At 43.6% G+C, this 25,397-nt stretch overlaps 1 protein-coding gene across 2 annotated transcripts in view; it reads right to left on the reverse strand.

Moving 5' to 3' along the window:
- SLC16A9 (solute carrier family 16 member 9) overlaps positions 1-11,458 on the reverse strand; it is an 83,747-nt gene extending 72,289 nt beyond the window's left edge. For both annotated transcript variants that reach the window (XM_061405041.1, XM_061405040.1), the window contains exon 1: positions 11,034-11,458. The gene's annotated coding sequence lies outside the window, so the exon portion shown is untranslated. The remainder of the gene's footprint in view (positions 1-11,033) is intronic.
- Positions 11,459-25,397: the final 13,939 nt, after the last annotated feature.

Genomic DNA, 25,397 nt, shown 5'->3' on the forward strand with positions numbered 1-25,397 from the left:
GACTTGACTGATTTTAGTTATTTAAACTGATCTAACATCTATTTCTGCTTTATTGCCTATGCCAAAGCCTTTGACTGTGTGGATCACAATAAACTGTGGAAAATTCTGAAAGAGATGAGAATACCAGACCACCTGATCTGCCTCTTGAGAAACCTGTATGCAGGTCAGGAAGCAACAGTTAGAACTGGACATGGAACAACAGACTGGTTCCAAATAGGGAAAGGAGTACATCAAGACTGTATATTTCCACCCTGCTTATTTAACTTATATGCAGACTACATCATGAGAAACGCTGGGCTGGAAGAAGCACAAGCTGGAATCAAGATTGCCGGGAGAAATATCAATAACCTCAGATATGCAGATGACACCACCCTTATGGCAGAAAGTGAAGAGGAACTCAAAAGTCTCTTGATGAAAGTGAAAGAGGAGAGTAAAAAAGTTGGCTTAAACCTCAACGTTCAGAAAACGAAGATCATGGCATCTGGTCCCATCACTTCATGGGAAATAGATGGGGAAACAGTGCAAACAGTGTCAGACTTTATTTTTATTTTTCTGGGCTCCAAAATCACTGCAGATGGTGACTGCAGCCATGAAATTAAAAGACGCTTACTCCTTGGAAGGAAAGTTATGACCAATCTAGATAGCATATTCTAAAGCAGAGACATTACTTTGCCAACAAAGGTTCATCTAGTCAAGGCTATGGTTTTTCCTGTGGTCATGTATGGATGTGAGAGTTGGACTATAAAGAAAGCTGAGCACTGAAGAATTGATGCTTTTGAACTGTGGTGTTGGGGAAGACTCTTGAGAGCCCCTTAGACTGCAAGGAGGTCCAACCAGTCCATCCTAAAGGAGATCAGTCCTGGGTGTTCATTGGAAGGAATGATGCTGAAGCTGAAACTCCAGTACTTTGGCCACCTCATGTGAAGAGTTGACTCATTGGAAAAGACTCTGATGCTGGGAGGGATTGGGGGCAGGAGGAGAAGGGGACGACAGAGGATGAGATGGCTGGATGGTATCACCGACTCGATGGACATGAGTTTGAGTGAACTCCAAGAGATGGTGATGGACAGGGAGACCTGGCGTGCTGCGATTCATGGGGTCACAAAGAGTCAGACACGACTGAGCGACTGAACGGAACTAAATGGAACACTTTCTATGTATCAGACACAGTGCCAGGATTTTCAGATGTTATCTTTTTAATCTACGTAAGATAAATTAGAAAAGTATTAATAACCCTCCTTCTACCTCCAATGTCCACAGAATTTTTGCTAGATTCTACATAAGGCTCTCTCTCTCCATTTAACCCTAGGATTGATCACCTAATGGAGGTTCATAAATGGTTCATAAGTTTGCATTCTTTTACTTTGGGAAGTTATCTTAAACTTTTTTTAATGGATACTCTTTAACATAACTGGACATGCTAGCATCCTTCAAGGGCTTATAGTGGACAAACTAATGTCTACATAATAATGATAGCTTGACCATTTCAAGGACCTTTGAGAACAATACACAGAATACTGTGGTCTTCAGATCTCCTTTGGCCCTAAGTCCTAAAAGTCTTTACCAAAGACATTTCTATTTATTTCATAAAAGTCTTTTAACATTCTTGCAGCACACACACACACCAATATCCATCATTATTCCTATGTTCCACAAGCCATTCTACATGGCTTGCGCCTCTCTTCTTCTTCTTCTTCTTTTTTTTTTTTTTTGCTGGTCTGCCTTATCATTAGCCATTAATTGTCTTTCCCTTCACTACACTGAAAATTCCTTGGGGTTAAGGGATACCATATGTTCTTTATGTTCCTTCCACATCTCTGCAAACAGTAGGCACTGAATAAATGTTTGCTGATGTTAATAGAAAAAGATATTAAGCTATATAGTTCAGGGAGCAACATAAAGTAGCTAGTGCGCTAGAGGGGTGTGGTCCAAACTCTGTAGTACATCGTCGGTCGTGAGCAGCAATGTTTAAAAAACTGAAATTCAGACTAGAATAACATCGGTTACAGTAGCAAATATAAGCCCTCCTGCACGCTACTAAGGGTTGAGCACTACTTTGAGAGACTTGGCTTCAGTTTACATGTGCGCCTGTGTTTGCTGGCAGGGTCAGGCTGTAAAATAAATCTCACTATGAGTCACAGTCAAAAACACTGAAAGCCCCTAGTCCAGAAGGGTCCATGTTCAACCTGGGTACCTAGTTGAGGTTAGACCACAATTAATAGCAGAGCATTAGCCATGTGAATTTAAGCAAGGTAAAAAACCTCAGTTTCTTCATCTATAAAATGAAAATAGGATAGGAAGAACTCCTTTGTCATAGAATTTTATGAGGAACATACGAAATAATCTCTATGAAATACTAGGCGTTGATACTTGGCACAGAGCAAATGTTTACCAATACTGTTACTGTTGTGGCATGTTCTAAAGGTTTTCTTAGAAAAACTTGAATGAGTACCTCCCTCCCCTTCACTTTCTCATTTCCTAATCATTCCTCAACTCAATGTTTCCTGGCTTCTATGCATCCAGAGAAGAAAAATGTCCTTACTGTGATGTTTAACTTTGAAGTGCAAAAGAAAATCAAAGATGATTATTCCTGCCCTCATGGAGATTCAAGCCAGGCATCAATGAACAGTGTGATCCAAAAATTATAAATAGGGTTTCCCAGGTGGCTCAGGGGTAAAGAAGCCACCTGCCAATGCAGGAGACACAGGTTCAATTCCTGATCTGGGAAGATCTCACATTTCATGGAGCAACTAATCCTGTGTACCATAACTATCGAGCCTGTGCTCTAGAGCCTGGGAGCTGGAGCTACTGAAGCCCGTGTGCCCTACAGTTTGCGCTCTGCAACGAGAGAAGCCACCACAGTGAGAAGCCCGAACACCACAATTAGAGAGTAGCCCTGCTGTCTGCATAGTTGCAGAGAAAAGCCCGTGCAGCAACAAGACTCAGCACAACCAAAAATATATAAATAAAATTTTTTAATTATAAAAAATTATAAATAAAAAATAAAAACTGGTTTTACAAATATGTATTTTGTTCATATGACATTTGGTATTTAGATCTTTCAATACCCAGCTAGCTACCTGATTCTTTCTATTTTCCCTAAAGATTTGCAACAATTCAGCCCCAACTACCTCTGCAGGATTACCAAAACCTGGGCTCTCCAAACCACTGTCACAATTCATCCCTTAAGCCATGCTCCTCTCCTCCTGCATGCCTTAGACTCTTCACTCCCCACCAGCTGCTGGAGAGGCTGTAATCCTTTCTGAAACTCCTGCTTCAAGTTGTTCAGTTGCTCAGGCGTGTCCAACTCTTTGCAACCCCATGGACTGCAGCACATCAAGCTTCCCTGTCTTTCACCATCTCCCAGAGTTTGCTCAAACTCATGTCCATTGAGTCAGTGATGCCATCCAACCATCTCGTCCTCTGTCATCCCCTTCTCCTCCTGCCTTTAATCTTTCCCAGCATCAGGGTCTTTTCCAATGAGTCAGCTCTTCACATCATGGGGCCAAAGTATTGGACCTTCAGTTTCAGCATCAGTCCTTCCAATGAATATTAAGGACTGATTTCCTTTATTGACTGGTGGGATCTCCTTGCAGTCCAAGGGACTCTCAAGAGTCTTCTCCAATACCACGGTTCAAAAGCATCAGTTCTTGACTTAGCCTAAATGTCTCCTCTTATTTGATGCCATCCAAACCCTTCAACAGTTGGTCATTCCTTCTCGAAGGTTTCACAATAATTTGGGCAATCTTGTTCTTACAACATTTATCACAATATGTTATTATTCATTAAGGTATGTAACCAAGAAGATTATCCTGCATCCCTAGCATTAAGAACTGCGCTTGGCACATAGTAAAGGCTCAACAGGTCTTTATGAAATGAATGAGTAAATGAATGCATAGAAAGCCTACTGACCTAAATCTCCTGTATATCAAAATGATTAACCATACAGCTTTCATTCAACAGAAAGAATTGAGTACATTTGGGAGATATTTGTGTATTTGGAAGAAAATGAATGTATTTTGAAGAAAATGAATGTATCTGGAAGGTGTTGTGGATGAAAGGTGGATCTGGTTCCTTCCTCCAAAGGGCTTAGAGCCTGCCTCCATCATTAAACCTGAAAGGCTAGCCAAATACTTGGGTAAACATAGAATCGACTTTTTAAATTTAAAGTTGTTACCAGTATAAGATCAGATGGTATGTCTTTAATGATCAGACAATTACCTGATTCTTGCAGGTTTGTTTTAAATGATAAACATCCAGGATTGGCTGACAAACTCCCATAGGTGCAAGGGAGGGTCAACTCACCACTGGAGCAGGGACAAGGACAGAGTGTGGCTCACAACTGTCATTGACAGCCTTCCTCTGGTCCTCTCTGTCAGCTCAGTCACAGTAAGGTCTGTGATTTCTCTGAAAACGCCAGGCTTCTTTTACTCAGATGCTTCCTTCCTGTTGTCAGTATCTGCTCTGAGCTTTTCAGGTAGAGGCTGGCCCACTTGTTTGTAAAGCAGCTTATTAGCATAAAGCAAAGAATACATCTTAGCTCATCACATTCATGAAACTCTGCTTTAAAAATATTATATTATAGAATTTAACTGTACTGTTCCCCCAGGAATGAGTTATTCAAAAGAACTGGAGATTGGAATCACATGCAAGTCCACTACTTTTGTTCTCATTTTTATTTTTGGGGATCCATATAAATATGCTTTTAAAAAAAACCCTAAACTTCCATATTAACACATAAGAGCCAAACTCTTAACTTATTCACCTTGTTGCAACTGAAGAACATCCCCAGATTAAGAAGAGAGACAGACTACAGGGCAGACTCTTGCTCAGGTAAAGATGATGAAGATTTGTCTAAGCACTGTAAGACAAGCCTATTGGGAATTCCCTGGCGATCCAGTGGTTTGAACTTCAAGCTTCCAAGACCAGGGGTCTGGGTTCATCCCTAATCAGGGAACTAAGATCCTGCAAGCTAAGTAGCATGGCAAAAAATAAAGAAAAGAAAAAACTAAGCTTATAAATACACCTTGTCCAAGTGAAAACCAGGATCTATTTTCCAGCTGTCATTATCTTCTTACGTTTGAGTGAGAAGAAAGAACAGGAAGGAAAATATTTAGAGAAACAGCTCTGGGTCCCGGAATTAAACCAAACTAACTGTCCCTGAAAGGGATAATTAACACAAGCAATTAACTGCCGGGGCCTCTGAATTATGTCAACAGCATGGCCATCGAAAAAGGGCATTCTTTGATCTTAAAGGCCTTATAAATCTATCATGGTCCAGCACTCACCAAAGAGATCTTCCAAAGCTATCATGCTTTAGATCCGGTGAGTACTGGAATATGTGTCAGTACAGAAGAAGTGGGTTAGAGATCAGATGGACTGAGTGTAGGATCATGGAAGTCTGAAACCAGAAGAAAGCTTGGAAGTCATCTAGCAAATTAGTGGCAAAAAAGCCAAATCTGATCTCTAGAGGTGTTTTGTTTGGCCTGCTCAATTCTTATTTTCTTTTATTTTTAGCCATGTTGAATGAATTGCCAATGTTTTCCCATCAAAATCTGAATTTCTGGATTTTCTTGAAGATCTGGCAACACTGGGCTCTTGTTCTTACATAAAAATTGGCTGGAACTGGGTAGCTCCGAGCCTCATGAATGGGCATGTTCTCCCCAGCTCCTTCCACTCCCTCCTCACCCTTTCACAGGACCAAGGCTGACTTGCCTTGGAGTTTCACCTGTGCCCTCCCCACTTCCCACCCTGGTCTGCTGCTCTAAGAGGCCAGTCAGCCCTGGGAGAACCTAGAGAACTTACTGCCCCTAATCTTAATAATTCCTCAATTTCTTCCTCTGTTCAAGCTGGTTTTAGAAAAGGCAGAGGAACCAGAGATCAAATTGCCAACATCTGCTGGATCATCGAAAAAGCAAGAGAGTTCCAGAAAAACAACTACTTCTGCTTTATTGACTATGCCAAAGCCTTTGACTGTGTGGATCACAATAAACTGTGGACAATTCTGAAAGAGATGGGAATACCAGACCACCTGACCTGCCTCTTGAGAAATCTGTATGCAGGTCAGGAAGCAACAGTTAGAACTGGACATGGAACAACAGACTGGTTCCAAATAGGAAAAGGAGTTCGTCAAGGCTGTATATTGTCACCCTGCTTATTTAACTTATATATGCAGAGTACATCATGAGAAATGCTGGGCTGGAGGAAGCACAAGCTGGATTCAAGATTGTTGGGAGAAATATCAATAACCTCAGATATGCAGATGACACCACCCTTATGGCAGAAAGTGAAGAGGAACCAAAAAGCCTCTTGATGAAAGTGAAAGAGGAGAGTAAAATAGTTGGCTTAAAACTCAACATTTAGAAAACGAAGATCATGGCATCCGGTCCCACCACTTCATGGGAAATAGATGGGGAAACAGTGCAAACAGTGTCAGACTTTATTTTTCTGGGCTCCAAAATCACTGCAGATGGTGACTGCAGCCATGAAATTAAAAGACGCTTACTCCTTGGAAGAAAAGTTATGACCATCCTAGATAGTATATTGAAAAGCAGAGATATTACTTTGCCAACAAAGGTCCGTCCAGTCAAGGCTATGGTTTTTCCTGTGGTCATGTATGGATGTGAGAATTGGACTGTGAAGAAGGCTGAGCACCGAAGAATTGATGCTTTTGAACTGTGGTGTTGGAGAAGACTCTTGAGAGTCCCTTGGACTGCAAGGAGATCCAACCAGTCCATTCTGAAGGAGAACAGCCCTGGGATTTCTTTGGAAGAAATGATGCTAAAGCTGAAACTCCAGTACTTTGGCCACCTCATGTGAAGAGTTGACTCATTGGAAAAGACTCTGATGCTGGGAGGGATTAAGGGCAGGAGGAGAAGGGGACGACAGAGGATTAGATGGCTGGATGGCATCACCAACTCGATGAACATGAATTTGAGTGAACTCAGGGAGTTGGTGATGGACAGGGAGCCCTGGCGTGCTGCGATTCATGGGGTCACAAAGAGTCGGACACGACTGAGCGGCTGAACTGAACTGCATCTTTGTATTTAAGGCTGTGAGATTCACTAAAGTTTTTCTCATCTCATATCCCATCTCTTCTCAAAGAGCTTAAGAGTTTCTTTTGAGTGGGTCATAAAAGCACAAGATCATATAATAATTTGAAGATGAGGCTTCCTTGGTGGCTCAGAGGTAAAGAATCTGCCTGCTAATGCAGGAGACACAGGTTTGATCCCTGATCCTGGAAGATCTCACATGCTTTGGAGCAACTAAGCCCATGCGCCACAACTATTGAACCTGTACCCTAGAGCCTGAGAAGCGGAAACTACTGAAGCCCCTGTTGCCCATTTTTCTGCAATAAGTTAAAAAAAAAAAAAAAAAAAGCCAGGACAATGAGAAGCCTGCAGCGAGAGAGTAGCCCCTGCTTGCTGCAACTAGAGAAAGCCCACGCAGCAATGAAGACCCAGCACAGCCCAAAATAGACTGATTAATTTAAGAAACAAGTTTGAAGATGTGTTAAAACACTGAAATATGGGTCATCACTGAACCTATAAAGTAAAAATAATCAGATAATGTACAGTATAGTGACTGTAACATACTGTGGTATATATTTGAAAGTAGCCAAAAGAGTAAATTTTAAAAGTTCTCATTCTGTTGTGTGTGTTAGTGTCCGACTCTTTTCAACCCCACGAATTGTAGACCACCAGGCTTCTCTGTCCATGGGATTCTCCAGGAGAGAATACTGGAATGGATTGCCGTTCCCTTCTCCGGAGGATCTTTCCGACCCAGGGATTGAACCCTGGTCTCCTGCTTTGCAGGCAGATTCTTTACCATTTGAGCTACAGGGAAATCCTCAAGTTCTCATCAGATACATAAAGAAATTAGAACTACGGTGGTGCATGTTAATTAAACTTACTGTGTCACCATTTTGCAGTATATATATATTTAGAATCATCATGTTATACACCTAAAAGTAATATTTTATATGGCAATTATATAAATTAAAAAATAAAATTAAAATGATAGAAATGAGGATGCAAAGGAAAAACAGAGAAAAACTTCTCCTACAGGTAGCAGGCCCAATTTCTAATTACTGTGAATAACAGTTAACATATATTATGCCCCTGCCCAAAGAATGGGCTATCAAGACAAACTTCCTGGGTTCAATACCTGGTTCTACCATTTACTTAGGTGAGTGACCTTATTAAAATTCTCAAGATCAAGAGATCAATGTGACTTCCCTGGTGGTCCAGTGGTTAAGACTCTGCACTTTCAATGCCAGGGGCTTCAGACTGATCCCTGGTCAGGGAACTAAGATCCCACATGCTGTGCAATGAGGCCAAAAAGAAATTCTCAGAATAAGTTTAAAATTATGTCTCCCTAGATAAAAGAAGGTATGTAGCTCACTTAATATGTCATGTTTAATAAAGATTAATAATAATTATTACTGTCAATAATCAAAACAGTGAACAGAAAGTGACTTTACTCTGCATATTGACCCACGAAAGTGGGGGTATTTTCCTATCCAAAGTTTTAATCAAACTAAAAGTTGTTGTATCACAAGATTGCAAATTCAGGGGAAATCATTGTTGGATTTGAATAAAGCATTGAAAACACATTACTCTTTCACATTTATAGAAAGTAAATGCTATTAAGATCTTGTTCATTTACTTATTAGGGGAAGCTCACAAAATTGAACTTCAAGGAATAAACTACAGTGAAGGATGTTAACCCTGTTAGTATAAATACAATAATAATGTTCAATCACACTTTAATTTCTTACCATGGCTTGTCATCTCTATAATCTAGCCCCGTTCTACCTCCCAGTCTTATCTAAAATTCCAGACTCCAGCCATTCCAAACTGCTCTGCTACCTTTGAACACACCAGACTTGCACACCTCCATGCAACATGCTTGTTCCAGCAGCCCTCCTTTGCATCAAGGAAATCCTCTTCCTTCTTCAAGTCTTAGGTCAGATGCCACACCCACCACATAACTTTTCTCATTTCTTAACCCTGAATGAACCTCTCTGCCATTCAGTCATACACTATTGATGTCACTGCCATATGACTACATTTTTACTATCATGTATTATAGATATTTATAAACAGGCCTATCTTTCCCACCAGACTAAATGCTTTGAAGGCAGGGGTCATGTGTTCTTTCCTTGAACTCAGTTTTAAGTCACACTTCAAGCTCATTATCTGCAGGGAACACTCGAATGTCTACAAAGAACCTCCCAAAGAAAAGGCCAGCTAGCTCAAAATATATGCATTCTGGCCAACTTTAATTAAAATTAAAGTCATTAGGTGATACTTTCTTGTAAAGCAATAATTAAGCAAGCAAGCCATTGTTTCTTTTGTACCTACCCACTGGCTTTCTATACCCAATTGCATTGTATGAAGTAAGTTCAAGTAATGACTCGCTCAAGAGAAAGACTAAAAAAATTGCAGGCTCAAAATATCAGGTGAGAAAATAAAGCTTGAAAAGCTAACTACATCTAATTGTCATTCTCTTGCTCTAGTTTTATGACCAGAACCACACCCAAAGCACCAAGCTCTGCCTTGATACAGATTCAGACACCAATCAATGCACATATCACCACCATCTTTTCAGAGTCTCAGTCAGAAACTAGAGAAGGCTTCCCAGTGTCCTGATCTACCTCTGCGTATCTTTTGTCTTTCCCTATAGGCATCCCACAGAGAAAAAGGGTCCTTGTTACCCCCTCTTGCCCACACACAAAAGGGAAGAAACAGAGAAGTGTGTTCTTGGGCAGTCAGTGCTGCTACAAGTATGAGTTATTGCAAAATTGCAGGTTCAGCTATTTTATTATGTAATTTCCACTTCTAGGGCCTGAAAAGAAATACATTTCTTTCTAGCAATGACATGGATAACCCTGTTATGATCCACAAGGTATTTACAAAGAAGGTGTGATCCTAGAAATGAATAATTGGTGCTTTCACTTCAGAATCTTGTCGGGCTTCCTCAGTCCTCTGCCTGAACCAGCCAGAACAATTTCTCACAGCTGAAACCAACTCAAATCTGATAAACTGTTAGGACATATCAAATTAACAGGATTTGCTGGGAGGAACTCACCTGCAACCTGAGCTACTATCCAGATAATTCAAGATTTAAAAAAATACATCCAAACTAACTGTGACCCAAGACACTGATCCAAAAACACAAGATATTAAATAACTTACTGTGTAAGTAGTATGTCTATTTAGTGTAAATCCTACCCTACCTCCAGGATATATTGATTGCTTTGGGCTGGATTAGACATGGCAACCTAAGAAGCATTGATCTACTTCTGATGACCAAGTTTTTAAGCGTTTATTATTTCTCTCCGAACCCTCTAGGAGCTCCTGAAGCTAGAGGTGGTTACCTAGAGTGAGCCACAGATGGAGCGTGAAACACCAGGTCCTCGCAAGTTCCGGCTCTGTGTCCAGGCTGCCGAGGCGCCCGTGCCTCCTGCGCTCGCCCGAGCTGACCCCGCGGTGCTGAAGCTGGCGCCGCGCCTGGAACCCTTGGGCGCCCCAGTGAGACCCTCCCGGGGTCATCTGCGTGCACCAGCTCCCAACCAGGGCACTTGGAGGCCTCGTGCCCCCTGGGAAACAGGGGCTCACCTGAGTCGCTTCCCCCCCAACTCCCACCCTGCTCTGCCACCAGCAGTCCCGGCGCAGATCTCTAACCCGAACTCAATCCGAGGGCACAGGACCTCCTTTCTCCCTCTCTCCCGTCCAACTCCGTGCACAATACCGCCCTCAGAGCGCTGGGGAAACTGGCCCGCTGCAGGGCAGCACCCTACCAAAGGGTTGGGAGTTGTCACGCGGTGGGCGCGAACACCCCGAAGACGCTCTCAGCTCCCCCGCACACACTCCAAACAAGAAACCGGCTCCGAGCTGCTTGGCCCCAGATGACAGCGTCGCCCCCGCCGCCTCCGGCCGCTCGGAGACCGAAGAGTTTCTCCTAGCCTCTGGGAGGCAGACGGGGGACCGCCGACCCCCGGACCCTCCCCGCGAGCTCGAGCTTTTTACCTGGGTACCGGCCGCAGCGAGCGGCGTCTCCGGGGCGCAGCACAGGGCGCACTGCCCAGGCGGGTGGTGCGGGGAGAACCGCGGCCGCCGCTCTCCCCGGCAGCTCCGGGCCTGCCGGGAGGCTATTTATCCGGGGGCTCGGCCCCGGCCCCGGCCCCAGCCCCTGCCGGAGTATTGGGCAATTCGTCCCGCTACAGGCTGCCCCGGGAGCCGCCGCCCTCTGCCCCCGCCGAGCCCCGCGGCAGCGGCGGCGGCGGCCACATGGAGGGAGGGAGCCGGCCCCTCCAGTGGGCTCCACCTTCTCGCCCTCCTTCTCCTTGGGAAGTTATTTCTCGTGGTTTCCCCCCGGTCTCTCTCTTTTGCGGGGCACCCTGGCCAGTCTGAACCGGTTGTGACTGAGCGGGTGGCTGGGGGAAGGAGGAGGAGGCAGAGGAGATGGAGGTGGAAAAGCGGGCGGTAGGGGCGCTGCTCTTGCTCTCGCGGCTCCCAGCCCGGCCAGTGCGGCCGGGCGGAGGGAGGGCGGTGTGGGGGCCGCGGCCCCGGCCCGGCCCGGAGCCACGGAAGCCGCGGGAGAGCTGGGCACCGCCGGCCAGGCGCCCTCTCGGTGCGCACATTCGCGCGTCCCCGGCGCCGCTGCGCCCCCGCCGCCCACCGCGTGCTCGCGCCGGCGGGTCCGGACCGTGCGCACTTGGAGCGAGCCCGAGTGTGGAGATGAGTGCGAGTGCCCCCCGGGTCTCCCAGGCTCCTGGGCCGCCGGGCGCCCTGCTAGCCGGAGCTGGCAGCGATCCCAGAGAAACGGGCACCAGAACTTTGAGGAGTCGGTGCTCCTGGGCAGTGAGGAGTGAGGATGCCAAGTGCTGTCCTTTGTGACAGTTCCAAGGAAAAGGGGGGCGCCCCTGTAGTGCACAAAGTGTGCTGCAGCAGAGAGGCTGCGTCTGAGCACGTTCTGTCTATAAGGTAGATGCGCTGCACTGAAGATACTCTCCTGTCTTCAGTTAAAAGGTAACAGGCATGGCGCTGAGATTTCCAGTCTCCGCAGCAGACTGGGGCCAGTCCATAGGTAGGTATCTAGTGCTTACCAGCTGTGGCAACCTCCTAAAGCGATGTGCAATTTTTGTGTTCCTGTATATATAGGTATTTCTGAGAAGGGACACTATACATTCTACTAGCTTCTCAAAGAGGGCTGTGACCATCCACCACTGAGATGCAAATTTCCTTTATACACTGAATCTCCTCTAGTTTTGACCTAGACAAAGACTCTACACCTTGCCAAGGGTTGGTTTCTGAAGTCCAAATGAAGCTGCATAAGCTTCCTTAGCCTCCCTGTTTCATCTTTTCTGCATCAAAGAGTCTATGAGATGAAAGTTCCAACAACAACAAAAAAAACCTGTGGACCCTGGCCACGTTGGTGAATGTTCTTACAGACAGGAAAATAGTATTCCATCTATTTGCCTCACACCATTCGTTTCCCTGCAGTTTACTGAATTCTATTCAGGTCATGGGGAAGAGTGCATGCCTGCGTGCTAAGTTGCTTCCGTCCTGTACTACTCTTTGTGACCCCATGGACTGTAGCCCACGAGGTTCTTCTATCCATGGGATTCTCCAGGCAGGAATACTGGGGTGGGTTGCCATGGCCTCCTCCAGGGGATCTTCTCAACCCAGGGATCAAATCCACATCTTCTGTGTCTCATGCATGGCAGGCAGATTCTTTATCAGCCAAGCTACCAAGGGAAGGCCCAATGGGGAAGAGAATGACCAGTTATTAGTTAATGGTTAATTATTACTTTGTTTTGTCCTCTTTGGTAGGTCAGCTGGTAAAGAATCTGCTTGCAATGCAGGAGACCCTGGTTTGATTGCTGGGTCGGGAAGATCCCCTGGAAAAGGGATAGGCTACCCACTCTAGTATTCTTGGGCTTCCCTGGTGGCTCAGATGGTAAAGAATCCACCTGCAATGTGGGAGGCCTGGGTTTGATTTCTGGGTGGGGGAGATCCCTTGGAGAAGGGAACAGCTACCCACACAGGTGTTCTTGCCTGGAGAATTCCATGGACAGGGGAGCCTGGTGGGCTACAGTCTATGGGGTCACCATGAGTCAGACATGACTGAGCAACTTTCACTTTAAAGATGAAGAAAGATTAAGGAGGGGAGTCGGGGAGTAACAGTAAGAATAATAGGAAGGTGGTCCTAGAAAGTTTCTGGAAGGAAAAATGGAGAGGTGGTGATGTCAACACCATCAAAAATTTATTTCTGAGGAGAGGGGATCCAATAGGGACTTCTTATCCTCTTCTATTTTTGACCTGGTTTGCAACCACACTCAAGTACATTCACTTTGTAATAATGTGTTGACCTGTACACTGATAATTTTTGTACTTTTCTCTATATATTTCAATAAAAGGTATTTTTAGAAAGTTTTTTCTTTGATTCAGATACCCCCAACTACTAGAGCAAATGTCATCTTAACAGTTGGTTGAACCAATCAATGCATTTTGTTGTTAGGCTACCAAGGAAGCCCGATCAAAATGTATGAAATTATATTTGGGGGACAAGGAGACCCTGCTTGAAAAATATTTCTTTGTTCACCAGCTGGCTTCTGAAGTTGCTCTGTCCCTGTTCTCATCTTCACCAAGTTCCCAGATTTCTTTTAAAGAGAGGATGTAATCAGCATTCTCCTATCTGCTCAGCCAGTCCACACCTATCACCTAAGAAGCAAAAATTAGCTCATTCTTCCATGCAGCATGGTTCCAACTTTAGTGTAAAACCGAATCCCAGGAGTCAAAAACTCAAATGGCTGAGGGTCCAGACTCATAATGTTGTGAATGAAGCGGGCAGAATGCAAACTGGGAGCATGGAAGCTGGCTCCAGGGGATATGGGGTAGGGGATGGGGGGGGGGGAGCCACCTGGTTTAAGGGATTATTGCCTGGCTGGAATGTGAAAATTGCCACTGATGAAGGTTTATTATTCAGTCATACCTCAGCAGAGCATTTAGACATACTGAGAACTCAAAAATCTAGTCCAAACCCGACACTTTACCTATGAATGGAATTTGACCCAGAGAAGCCAGGGATGAGTTCCTGATCAACCCCAGGTCAGAGTGGTGGGGTGGGGAACAGGTGTGGCAGACAGAGACGGGTTACCGCCTTTGCTCCTCAAAGCAATCTCAAGTGGTCAAGTATGTTAGCTCCATTTTGCGGATGATGTTACTTGCTAAAACTTTCAGTCGGTAAAGACCAAAATGACCTCCTGACCACCCAGAGTTTTTACTCCCAGTGAAGTAAAGATGCAAGATCTGCTTCAGAGGTGAGGGTCAGACAAGTTCAACATTGTTGCTCTGTGCAGCCCCTGCCCTTTGAGTTTCTCTTGGGCCTAGAAGTTGGTGTACTTTCAACATGATGGAGTGAGAGAAAAAGGTGGATCGTGAAATAAATTGGATTTAAATGAGCCTCCCTTGGGAAGAAAGAGACCTAAGGGAAAGCATTTAAGGAAAAATGATACAGAAGTGGTGCCCTGAAGGAAGACATCTGTTGTCTTGTGTTGTCCTTACGGAGCATTTGTTAAGAAGTCTGTGGTTGGTGTAATATTCTAAGCTCCCCAGTTCTTAGACTATCTGTTGCCTTAAGCTTTTGGAGGGTAAGATAGAGAAATTAACCTAAAATCAGCCCAGCAAGGAAGCCAGAAATACAGATGCCGGCAGAGGCAGGTATCAGTGGGTAGGGAAGGGTTAGGATGAGGGTAGCCCCTGAGACGCAGGTCCACCGCCTGCCTGGCTGACTGGACTTCTGTTCCCGACTTATGTTAGTACATCAGGGCAGGTTTCTTTTGTAAGTCTTGTTCGTCCCCTGTTTATGAATGACAGCACAGCCACATAGGGCTTCCCAGATGGTGCTAGCAGTAAAAAACCTGCATGCCAGCGCAGGAGACGTAAGAGATTCAAGGGACACGGGTTCAATACGTGGGTCGGGAAGATCCCTGGAGGAGGGCATGGCAACCCACTTCAGCATCCTTGCTTGGAGAATCCCATGGACAGAGAAGCCTGACAGCCTACAGTCTATAGGGTCACAAAGAGTCAGACACGACAGAGCAACTCAGCACAGCTACATAGACACTACACTTTCACATAAAAATAACACACGCACACAAATAGACTTTAGCATGTTTATAGCTCAGAGATCTAAAGATCATTCTATTAACTCCCTTTCACTCACTCACCCTCTAGCAGGATCTAATCTAATGCTTGATGATCTGGGAAACCAGGTCCCGAAATCATCCCCCGACCCTAGGGTCTGTAGACAAAATGTTTTCCACAAAACTGGTCCCTGGTGCCAAAAAAGTTGAGGACTGATGCTCTAACTGATAAAAGATCAGAAAAAAGTAGATAGAAGTGGATAAATCCTTCCCCTCATGCTTATAGAGCTTTTACTGAAAAGGACACAATTTCAAATGTCAAAAATTACCTGAAGAACATACTATATCACTTTCTTCTTGCAGTCCTCCAGAGTACTGTTCATCTTTTTCTTGCCTTTTCTTTTATAATTTATCTGGCTTAAACAATTTTAAATCTTAGAGGAAGGAGGAAAGAGAGGTGAATACTGTTCTTTAAGTGCCTGGTAATCGTCAAGAACTATGCTATCTCATTGACTCCTCAAAGTAATCTATTGTAGTCTTGTATCCTTATCTTCACTTTGTAGATGAGGAAACTGGAATTCAGAGCTGTTAAGTTACTTGCTGAGTCACTCAGTAGGTAAGTGATGGAGTCCGATTCAAGCCCTGGTCTGGCTGATGGCTAAGCCTGTGCTCTCCCCAATCTACCTTAGAAAAATGCATCAAGGCTTGGATGAGCTAATGGAGGACTGCCTTCTCAATGGTAATAACTCATCTGAGGCTCACAGTAAACCTAAAAAGGAAGAGCTCTTATGATTACCCAGTTTGTCAATGATAAAAATGAACTACAGAGCAGTTAAATAACTTGCCCCCAATCACACAGTTAATGCCGTCTATGGGGTTGCACAGAGTCGGACACGACTGAAGTGACTTAGCAGCAGCAGCAGCAGCAGCAGTACATGTGTGAGTCCTCAATCACTTCGGTCATGTCTGACTCTTTGTGACCCTATGGACTGTAGCCCCCAGGCTCCTCTGCCCTTGGGATTCTCCAGGCAAGAATACTGGAGTGGGTTGCCATCCCCTCCTCCAGGGGATCTTCGCACCCAGGGATCAAACCCATGTCTCCTGCAGCTCCTGCATTGCAGGTGGATTCTTTACCACTGAGCCACCTGGGAAGCCCAATGATGGGTAGGCTGGGGTTCAAATCCAGGCATCCAAGCTCTGAACCACTACCCTGTTTCATGAAAATGGAAATCAGAAATGTAAAATTGTATAGAATGTACATGCCTTCTGTGTGTGTGTATGTGTACATATATATCCACTTTACATCCTTCTGCCCTGTGTTGCATGGTTTCAAGGCCATAACCAAAAGGAACCTACATCTTTATGCATACCATTTCCAAAACCCTCAGTGTATCTCCAGGTGTTGGACTGACAGCATCTGTAATGTCCTCACTGTCTTGTTTGTGTAGCAAAACTATAACCTCCTCAGAGCAGGTACCAGAAGAGTCCTGTTCATCACTGTTCTCTAGAACACAGTGGCAGCAGCAGAACAGAACTTCACTTAATGAGCTTTTGTTGAAGGAAGAAAGGATCGAACAAGCAAAGGAACGAATGCATGCTCGAAGTATCGGCAGTATTTTTGCTATAGCAGATAATTGAAATTCTTCAGTTGCCTTACTCTGCCAAGCTCTATTCTAAGTAATTATTACAATCATTTCATTGAATCTCATAGGGCAACTACTACTTTTCACTCCTTTTATAGTTGGGGAACTAAGGCCCCCTGAGGTTAAGTGAGCTGCCCAAGGTGAGGCACCAAAGCAGAGGCAGAGACAGGTAAACACAGGTAGATAAGTCCAGGATGCATGCTTGGCCCCTTACTCTGCTAGTTCACAGCTTACTCTAGCCAAGGGTCAAGTATGGTGCTTGGGACATAGTTGACTCTCTATAAAGGTATCAACCAAGAAAAGGAGGAAATTCCCTCATGTTTCCAGGACAGTTTAAGACCCTTTCCCACATTTAAATTCACTCATGAAATCCTACAAGTGTGTCCTACAAGTAAACAAGAGGCACCCAGACTGGACAGTGGGCAGTGATTATTGATTCTGGGCTTTAAGTAATAAAAGGAAGATCTAGTGTTACCAATGCCTGGGAGAGCAGAACCTGCAAAGCAGGGATCACCCAGCGGGAGCTGGAATTTGGAAGAGATTTTGTTTTATTGCCAGAGACAGAGAGTCCAGGTGCGTGTGGAGAGAATACTCCCACCTCTCTCTTTGCTTTCAGATTTCTTGGTGGCATCTATCATTGGCCAAAGCCAGGCAGAAGCCAGGCACTGAGGGAGTCCAGAAGATGCTGCCCACCCAGGGTCAGCCTCTGGCGCACAGAGCAGGGCAAAGAAGGTGACATTGGGTTGGGCTGGGGAGAGTGGCAAAGGGAGAATGACCAGGCCCACCAGGCACTTAACTGAGCTCTGCATCTATCACGTGACTGTGACCTTATCATTGCTACTTTGATCAATGTGCCTTAATCTTGTCAGCAATTTAGATTACGGGGAGTTTCATGCATTTTATGTTGATTCTGTGAACTGCAACTTACAAGCCATTTCTTGAATTCTGGAAATGTGCCTCACTTGTTGCTGGGAACATAAATCTCCACACAGGGACTCCAAACTATACAGTCAATTCTTCTTTGTTCATTCATCCAAGTAACTCTTAATCATTTATGCTGTGCCAGCAGTAAATGAAAACAAAGAGTCTTGCAATCTAGGAGGGAAGAGCGTCAGGTGAACAATCACTAGAATGTGCTAAGTACCTCAGCTGAGGTACTTAGGCTCTGTTAAGAGAGCAGAGAGGAGGAAACACTGCTTGAGTTGGGAAGGGGACATTCCAGGACTGAGGGAAGAACACTTGCAAAGTCTTAATGGTGTAAAATGCTCCTGGACTATGGAAATACAATGGATAATCACAAGTGATTCAAGGTCAGAGTACTTATAGGAAGTGGGAGGTAAACAGGAAGAGGCCTTTTGATCATCAGCAACAGCTCCTATCTCTTGGCAGGACAACATAAATAGAGAACTGGGGAGAACTCTGGTGTACTTGGAGATCTACAGGGCAGGGGCTACATTGCCTCAGCAGGAAATGAATGAGCTCTGTCTGTTTTCTCCAGCCTTACAGGATTTTGTTAAGATTAAGTCCCAGAAGAAAGAGTGTGACTGGCCTGGTGTGGGCAATATAACCATCACTCAGAGGAAGAGGAGGCACTTTGAGAGGACACTCCAAAAGCAAATTGGAATGCCACCTAGCCTAAACATAGTAAATGTTCTCTTCAGTCGGTTAGACTCTGTGTCTCTATTATGAAGGGGTTCTCCAGGAAGCAAAGAGAAACCATTGAAGGACTCTAAACACTGGAATAATATGGTTGGCTTTGTTTCAAAACCATCACTCTTAGAAACCATGTTAAAAGACAGATTGGGAAAGAAGTAGTCAGAGTCTGCTTTAATAGCTGAGGCAAAAATACATATTTGAAAATTTAATACCTAGAAAATTTCAAAATAAGGGGATCAATTTGAGAGATTAAGAATTCAAAGTGAAATTCTTAATGCACTTATGAAATTAAGTGCCATGACTGATGGATACAGGGATGAGTAGAAAGAAAGGTTGGGAATGGCTTCTAGGTTTCCCATAAGAGCTTGTAAAGAATTGCTATAAAATTAAGGAAGTATGCCTCACACTGCAGGATCCTCTTAGTTCAATTCAGTCGTTTAGTTGTGTCCAACTCTTGCGACCCCATGGACCGCAGCACGCCAGGCCTCCCTGTCCATCACCAACTCCTGGAGTCTACCCAGACTCATGTTCATCGAGTCAGTGATGCCATCCAGCCATCTCATCCTCTGTTGTCCCCTTTTCCCACCTTCAATCTTTCCCAGCACCACGATCTTTTCAAATGAGTCAGTTCTTCGCATCAGGTGGCCAAAGTATTGAAGCTTCAGCTTCAACATCAGTCCTTCCAATGAACACCCAGGACTGATCTCTTTTAGGATGGACTGGTTGGATCTCCTTGCAGTCCATGGGATTCTCAAAAGTCCTCTCCAACACCACAGTTCAAAAGCACCAATTCTTTGGCACTCAGCCTTCTTTATAGTTCAACTCTCACATCCATACATGACTACTGGAAAAACCATAATCCTCTAGAATAGTCCAAATTTCAAACACTATATCTCATTGTTCCAATAAAACATTAAAAATTTTTCAAGAAACCTCAAGTTAAAATACATCTCCAACATTCCTTTTGCAGTTGGGTACGGTTCAAAGTTCTTTGGTCTGACTCTCCTGACTTCTGGTATGGATAATATGATCATAGATGAGTGAATATATGCAACAGAAACAAAAAGCAGGAAACATTCAATATCAGTATAGTGAGTAGTGGGCTTCACTGGTGGCCCAGACAGTAAAGAATCTGACTGCACTGTGGGAGACCTGGGTTTGATCCCTGGGTTGGGAAGATCCCCTGGAGAAGGGAATGGCAACCCACTCCAGTATTCTTGTCTGGGAAACCCCATAGATAGAGGAGCCTGGTGGGCTACAGTCCATGCGGTTGCAAAAAGACGGACACAGCTGAGTGACTAACACACACACACATAATGAGTAGTGGTGCCTGCAAGGTATATGCTAGGGTTTTACAGGCTTATCCTAACTGAGAAGAATCTGGGTTGATTATCAGGTTAAAGAGACCTTAGAAGGAAGGGGCCAGATCCTTTGGCAGCAACAAGCAAACATCGATAAAATACCAGATGTACAGCTGGCTCAGATGGAGACATGCCAACACTAACATCAACAAACAAGATATCCACAACCAAAGCCATCAGTCTGTATGTAAAGAAAAATCTATGTTTCTAAATCTGGTGTGGTATGACCCACAGTATAAATGCTTGGACTCATCAAACAGACCCTGGCGCTCACCAAGTGAAAGCTGAATTAACTCTCAATATCACGGACAATAATAATTGCAGGCATTTCCTTCCATTGAACCTGCTCCTCCTGACCCTGTTGGAGAGCCAAAAAGGCTGCTCCTGGGTATTTCAACAACATACTTTGTGTCTTCATTGTTTCTCTTAGTTACACACAGTCACGAATGCTTCTTTAGAGACAGCTGAATTTGAATCAGAGTCTAAGAACTGGAAGAGGTCTTGAAGATTAGCAGATAGACTATCATACTTGCTGTAGCATTTAATCTAATAATTTTTCAGATGAAGAAACAGAGGCCCCAAGAGGTTGAATGATGAGGTGGAAAGTGTAGAGGATATGAGCGCACAACTTGAAGCCAGACTACTGACTAGCTCTGTAACCTGGACAAGTTTCCTTGTCCCTGTACAGAGAATGATACCTATCTCGTATGATAGTTAAGAAGGATCAGTGCATTAAACCACATAAAGTATTCCTAACACATAATAAGTGTCATATAAATGTTTATATTCATGACCTCATTTCAACTGGGAAACTGATCCTACCTTCCCTACACATAGTTAAAAGAGGAAATTTTTACCTAGTGGCAAATTTACAATGATTACAGATAGTTGTCATATATAATATTCTTTAAGGATGTCTTATCAAAACCCGCATTTGAGTTCTTAAAATTCACTCAAGAAGAGCTCCTGTAGTGACAGGCAGGTATGATAACCAACCCAGGAAATCAATAAAGTCCAGTGACCAACAAAGTCTGAAAATGATCCTTTTTAAGAAGTAGATCCTAATTGTTCCTCAAGTGTTAGCCTCACTCCACATCACATGAATATCTCTACAACTTGAGTCCATCTTCTGTCAACTATGGTCTTAATGAACTGAAGATGTTTGACTCAGATGCCGTTTTTGGCAAGACTCTTAGTTCAACTTTTCTTTGGCTGGTCAAGATTATTTTTCAACAGGTTCTTTAGCGGACAGGGTTACAGTATAGCTCCAAAGAAATCAAAAAATGAATATTGCTGTGGGTGGAAAAAGAAATACAGAATGGAACTCCTATCATGCTGATAATTATAATCTACAACATGTTTGATTTACTGAGTGTGGCCAAAGAGCATATTTTATAAGAAGTTTGCAGCATAGATATCAAAGGGTAAAAACTCAACTGGCAAAAAGACTGTTCATGGAAAATGACATTTAAGAGTCATTTGCACCATAACCATATGACTAATGAAGTTGATTTCATCACTGCAGATGGCTGACTGCAGCCATGCAATTAAAAGACACTTGCTCCTTGGAAGAAAAGCTATGACCAACCTAGACAGCATACTAAAAAGCAAAGACATTACTTTGCCAACAAAGGTCTGTCCATCTAATCAAAGCTATGGTTTTCCCAGTACTCATGTATGGATATGAGAGTTGGAATATAAAGAAGTCTGATTCTTCGGCTGAGCACAAAGAACTAATGCTTTTGAACTGTGGTGTTGGAGAAGGTTCTTGAGAGTCCCTTGGACTGCAAGGAGATCAAACCAGTTGATCCTAAAGGAAATCAGTCCTGAACATTCATTGGAAGGACTTATGCTAAAGCTGAAACTCCAATACTTTGGCCACCTGATGCGAAGAACTGACTCACTGGAAAAGACCCTGATGCTGGGAAAGATTGAAGGCAGGAGGAGAAGGGGACGACAGAGAATGAGATGGTTGGATGGCATCACTGATTTGATGGACATGAGTTTCAGTACGCTCTGGGAGTTGGTGATGGACAGGGAAGCCTGGTGTGCTTCAGTCCATGGGGTCGAAAAGAGTTGGACACAACTGAGTGACTGAACTGAACTGAATGAAGTTGAACCTCCTAGAATTGAAAACAGCACAGAAAATATCCAGCACCTCAAACATACCTGGCTTAGAGTACGTATCCAGTGAAAATTAATTGAATAAATCTAATCTTCATCAATTAAAAATTAACTCATATTAACTTGGATCTTTATTATCTGACCTACGGTACTTGAAAGAAATGTGATAGATTTCTTATGTTATGAATTCTTTGATATGGAATGGGTACTTAAGGAGACCAAATAATGAGTTCTGATAGGCAGACAGCATAAAATAGAGATTTAAAGAAAATCGATGAAGGTTTTAAAACTGTAATGAAGAGGAAAAGAGTAAATACTTTCATCTTTAGCCTTTATTTCATAACCTACCTGTTTAATATTTGAAATCCTAAGGATTATCAGGATGACAAAAATGTTCTCTTTCCTTTAGAGATCAGGAGACAACCTTCTCAAAGATTATAGTTGTGGGGCATCTGCTTTGTAAAATAGTCTGGCAGTTTATGAAAAGGTTAAAGGAAGAGTTACCATCAGTTCTGTCCAGTTCAGTCTGACCCAATAATTTCACAAATTGATGTATACCCAAGAGAAATGAAAACATCAGATCAGATCAGTCACTCAATTGTGTCCAACTCTTTGCGACCCCATGAATCGCAGCACACCAGGCCTCCCTGTCCATCACCAACTCCTGGAGTTCACTCAGACTCACGTCCATCGAGTCAGTGATGCCATCCAGCCATCTCATCCTCTGTCATCCCCTTCTCCTCTTGCCCCCAATCCCTCCCAGCATCAGAGTCTTTTCCAATGAGTCAACTCTTCCCATGAGGTGGCCAAAGTACTGGAGTTTCAGCTTTAGTATCATTCCTTCCAAAGAAATCCCAGGGCTGATCTCCTTTAGAATGGACTGGTTGGATCTCCTTGAACTCCAAGGGACTCTCAAGAGTCTTCTCCAACACCACAGTTCAAAAGCATCAATTCTTCGGTGCTCAGTCTTCTTCACAGTCCAACTCTCACATCCATACATGACCACTGGAAAAACCATAGCCTTGACTAGACAAACCTTTGTTGGCAAAGTAATGTCTCTCCTTTTGAATATGCTATCTAGGTTGGTCATAACTTTCCTTCCAAGGAGTAAGCGTCTTTTAATTTCATGGCTGCAGTCACCATCTATAGTGATTTTGGAGCCCCGAAAAATAAAGTCTGACACTGTTTCCACTGTTTCCCCATCTATTTGCCATGAAGTGATGGGACCAGATGCCATGATCTTCATTTTCTGAATGTTGAGCTTTAAGCCAACTTTTTCACTCTCCACTTTCACTTTCATCAAGAGACTTTTGATTTCCTCTTAACTGTCTGCCATAAGGGTGGTGTCATCTGCATATCTGAGGTGATTGATATTTCTCCCGGCAATCTTGATTCCAGCTTGTGCTTCTTCCTGTCCAGCATTTCTCATGATGTACTCTGCATATAAGTTAAATAAGCAGGGTAACAATATACAGCCTTGATGTACTCCTTTTCCTGTTTTGAACCAGTCTGTTGTTCCATGTCCAGTTCTAACTGTTGCTTCCTGACCTGCATACAAATTTCTCAAGAGGCAGATCAGGTGGTCTGGTATTCCCATCTCTTTCAGAATTTTCCACAGTTTATAGTGATCCACACAGTCAAAGGCTTTGGCATAGTCAATAAAGCAGAAATAGATGTTTTTCTGGAACTCTCTTGCTTTTTCTATGATCCAGCGGATGTTGGCAATTTGATCTCTAGTTCCTCTGCCTTTTCTAAAACCAGCTTGAACATCTGGAAGTTCACAGTTCACATATTGCTGAAGCCTGGCTTGGAGAATTTTGAGCATTACTTTACTAGCATGTGAGATGAGCACAATTGTGCAGTAGATTGAGCATTCCTTGGCATTGCCTTTCTTTGGGATTGGAATGAAAACTGACCTTTTCCAGTCCTGTGGCCACTGCTGAGTTTTCCAAATTTGCTGGCATATTGAGTGCAGCACTTTCACAGCATCATCTTTCAGGATTTGGAATAGCTCAACTGGAATTCCATCACCTCCACTAGCTTTGTTCGTAGTGATGCTTTCTAAGGCCTACTTGACTTCATATTCCAGGATGTCTGGCTCTAGGTCAGTGATCACACCATCATGATTATCTGGGTTGTGAAGATCTTTTTTATACAGTTCTTCTGTGTATTCTTGCCATCTCTTCTTAATATCTTGTGCTTCTGGTTAGGTCCATACCATTTCTGTCCTTTATCAAGCCCATCTTTGCATGAAATGTTCCCTTGGTATCTCTAATTTTCTTGAAGTGATGTCTAGTCTTTCCCATTCTGTTGTTTTCCTCTATTTCTTTGCATTGATTGCTGAAGAAGGCTTTCTTATCTCTTCTTGCTATTCTTTGGAACTCTGCATTCAGATGCTTATATCTTTCCTTTTCTCCTTTGTTTTTTGCTTCTCTTCTTTTCACAGCTATTTGTAAGGCCTCCCCAGACAGCCACTTTGCTTTTTTGCATTTCTTTTCCATGGGGATGCTCTTGATCCCTGTCTCCTGTACAATGTCACGGACCTCATTCCATAGTTCATCAGGCACTCTATCTATCAGATCTAGGCCCTTAAATCTATTTCTCACTTCCACTGTATAATCATAAGGGATTTGATTTAGGTTCTACCTGAATGGTCTAGTGGTTTTCCCTACTTTCTTCAATTTAAGTATGAATTTGGCAATAAAGTGTTCATGGTCTGAGCCACAGTCAGCTCCCGGTCTTGTTTTTGCTGACTGTATAGAGCTTCTCCATCTTTGGCTGCAAAGAATATAATCAGTCTGATTTCGGTGTTGACTATCTGGTGACGTCCACGTGTAGAGTCTTCTCTTGTGTTGTTGGAAGAGGGTGTTTGTTATGACCAGTGCATTTTCTTGGCAAAACTCTATCAGCCTTTGTCCTGCTTCATTCCGTATTCCAAGGCCAAATTTGCCTGTTACTCCAGGTGTTTCTTGACTTCCTACTTTTGCATTCCAGTCCCCTATAATGAAAAGGACATCTTTTTTGGGTGTTAGTTCTAAAAGGTCTTGTAGGTCTTCATAGAACCGTTCAACTTCGGCTTCTTCAGCGTTACTGGTTGGGGCATAGACTTGGATCACTGTGATATTGAATGGTTTGCCTTGAAGACGAACAGAGATCATTCTGTCGTTTTTGAGATTGCATTCAAGTACTGCATTTTGGACTCTTTTGTTGACCATGATGGCCACTCCATTTCTTCTGAGGGATTCCTGCCCGCAGTAGTAGATATAATGGTCATCTGAGTTAAATTCACCCATTCCAGTCCATTTTAGTTCGCTGATTCCTAGAATGTCGACATTCACTCTTGCCATCTCTTGTTTGACCACTTCTGGTTTGCCTTGATTCATGGACCTGACATTCCAGGTTCCTATGCAATATTGCTCTTTACAGCATTGGACCTTGCTTCTATCACCAGTCACATCC

Source organism: Bos javanicus, chromosome 28 (genome assembly GCF_032452875.1).
Source record: "Bos javanicus breed banteng chromosome 28, ARS-OSU_banteng_1.0, whole genome shotgun sequence".
NCBI classification, from domain to species: domain Eukaryota; kingdom Metazoa; phylum Chordata; class Mammalia; order Artiodactyla; family Bovidae; genus Bos; species Bos javanicus.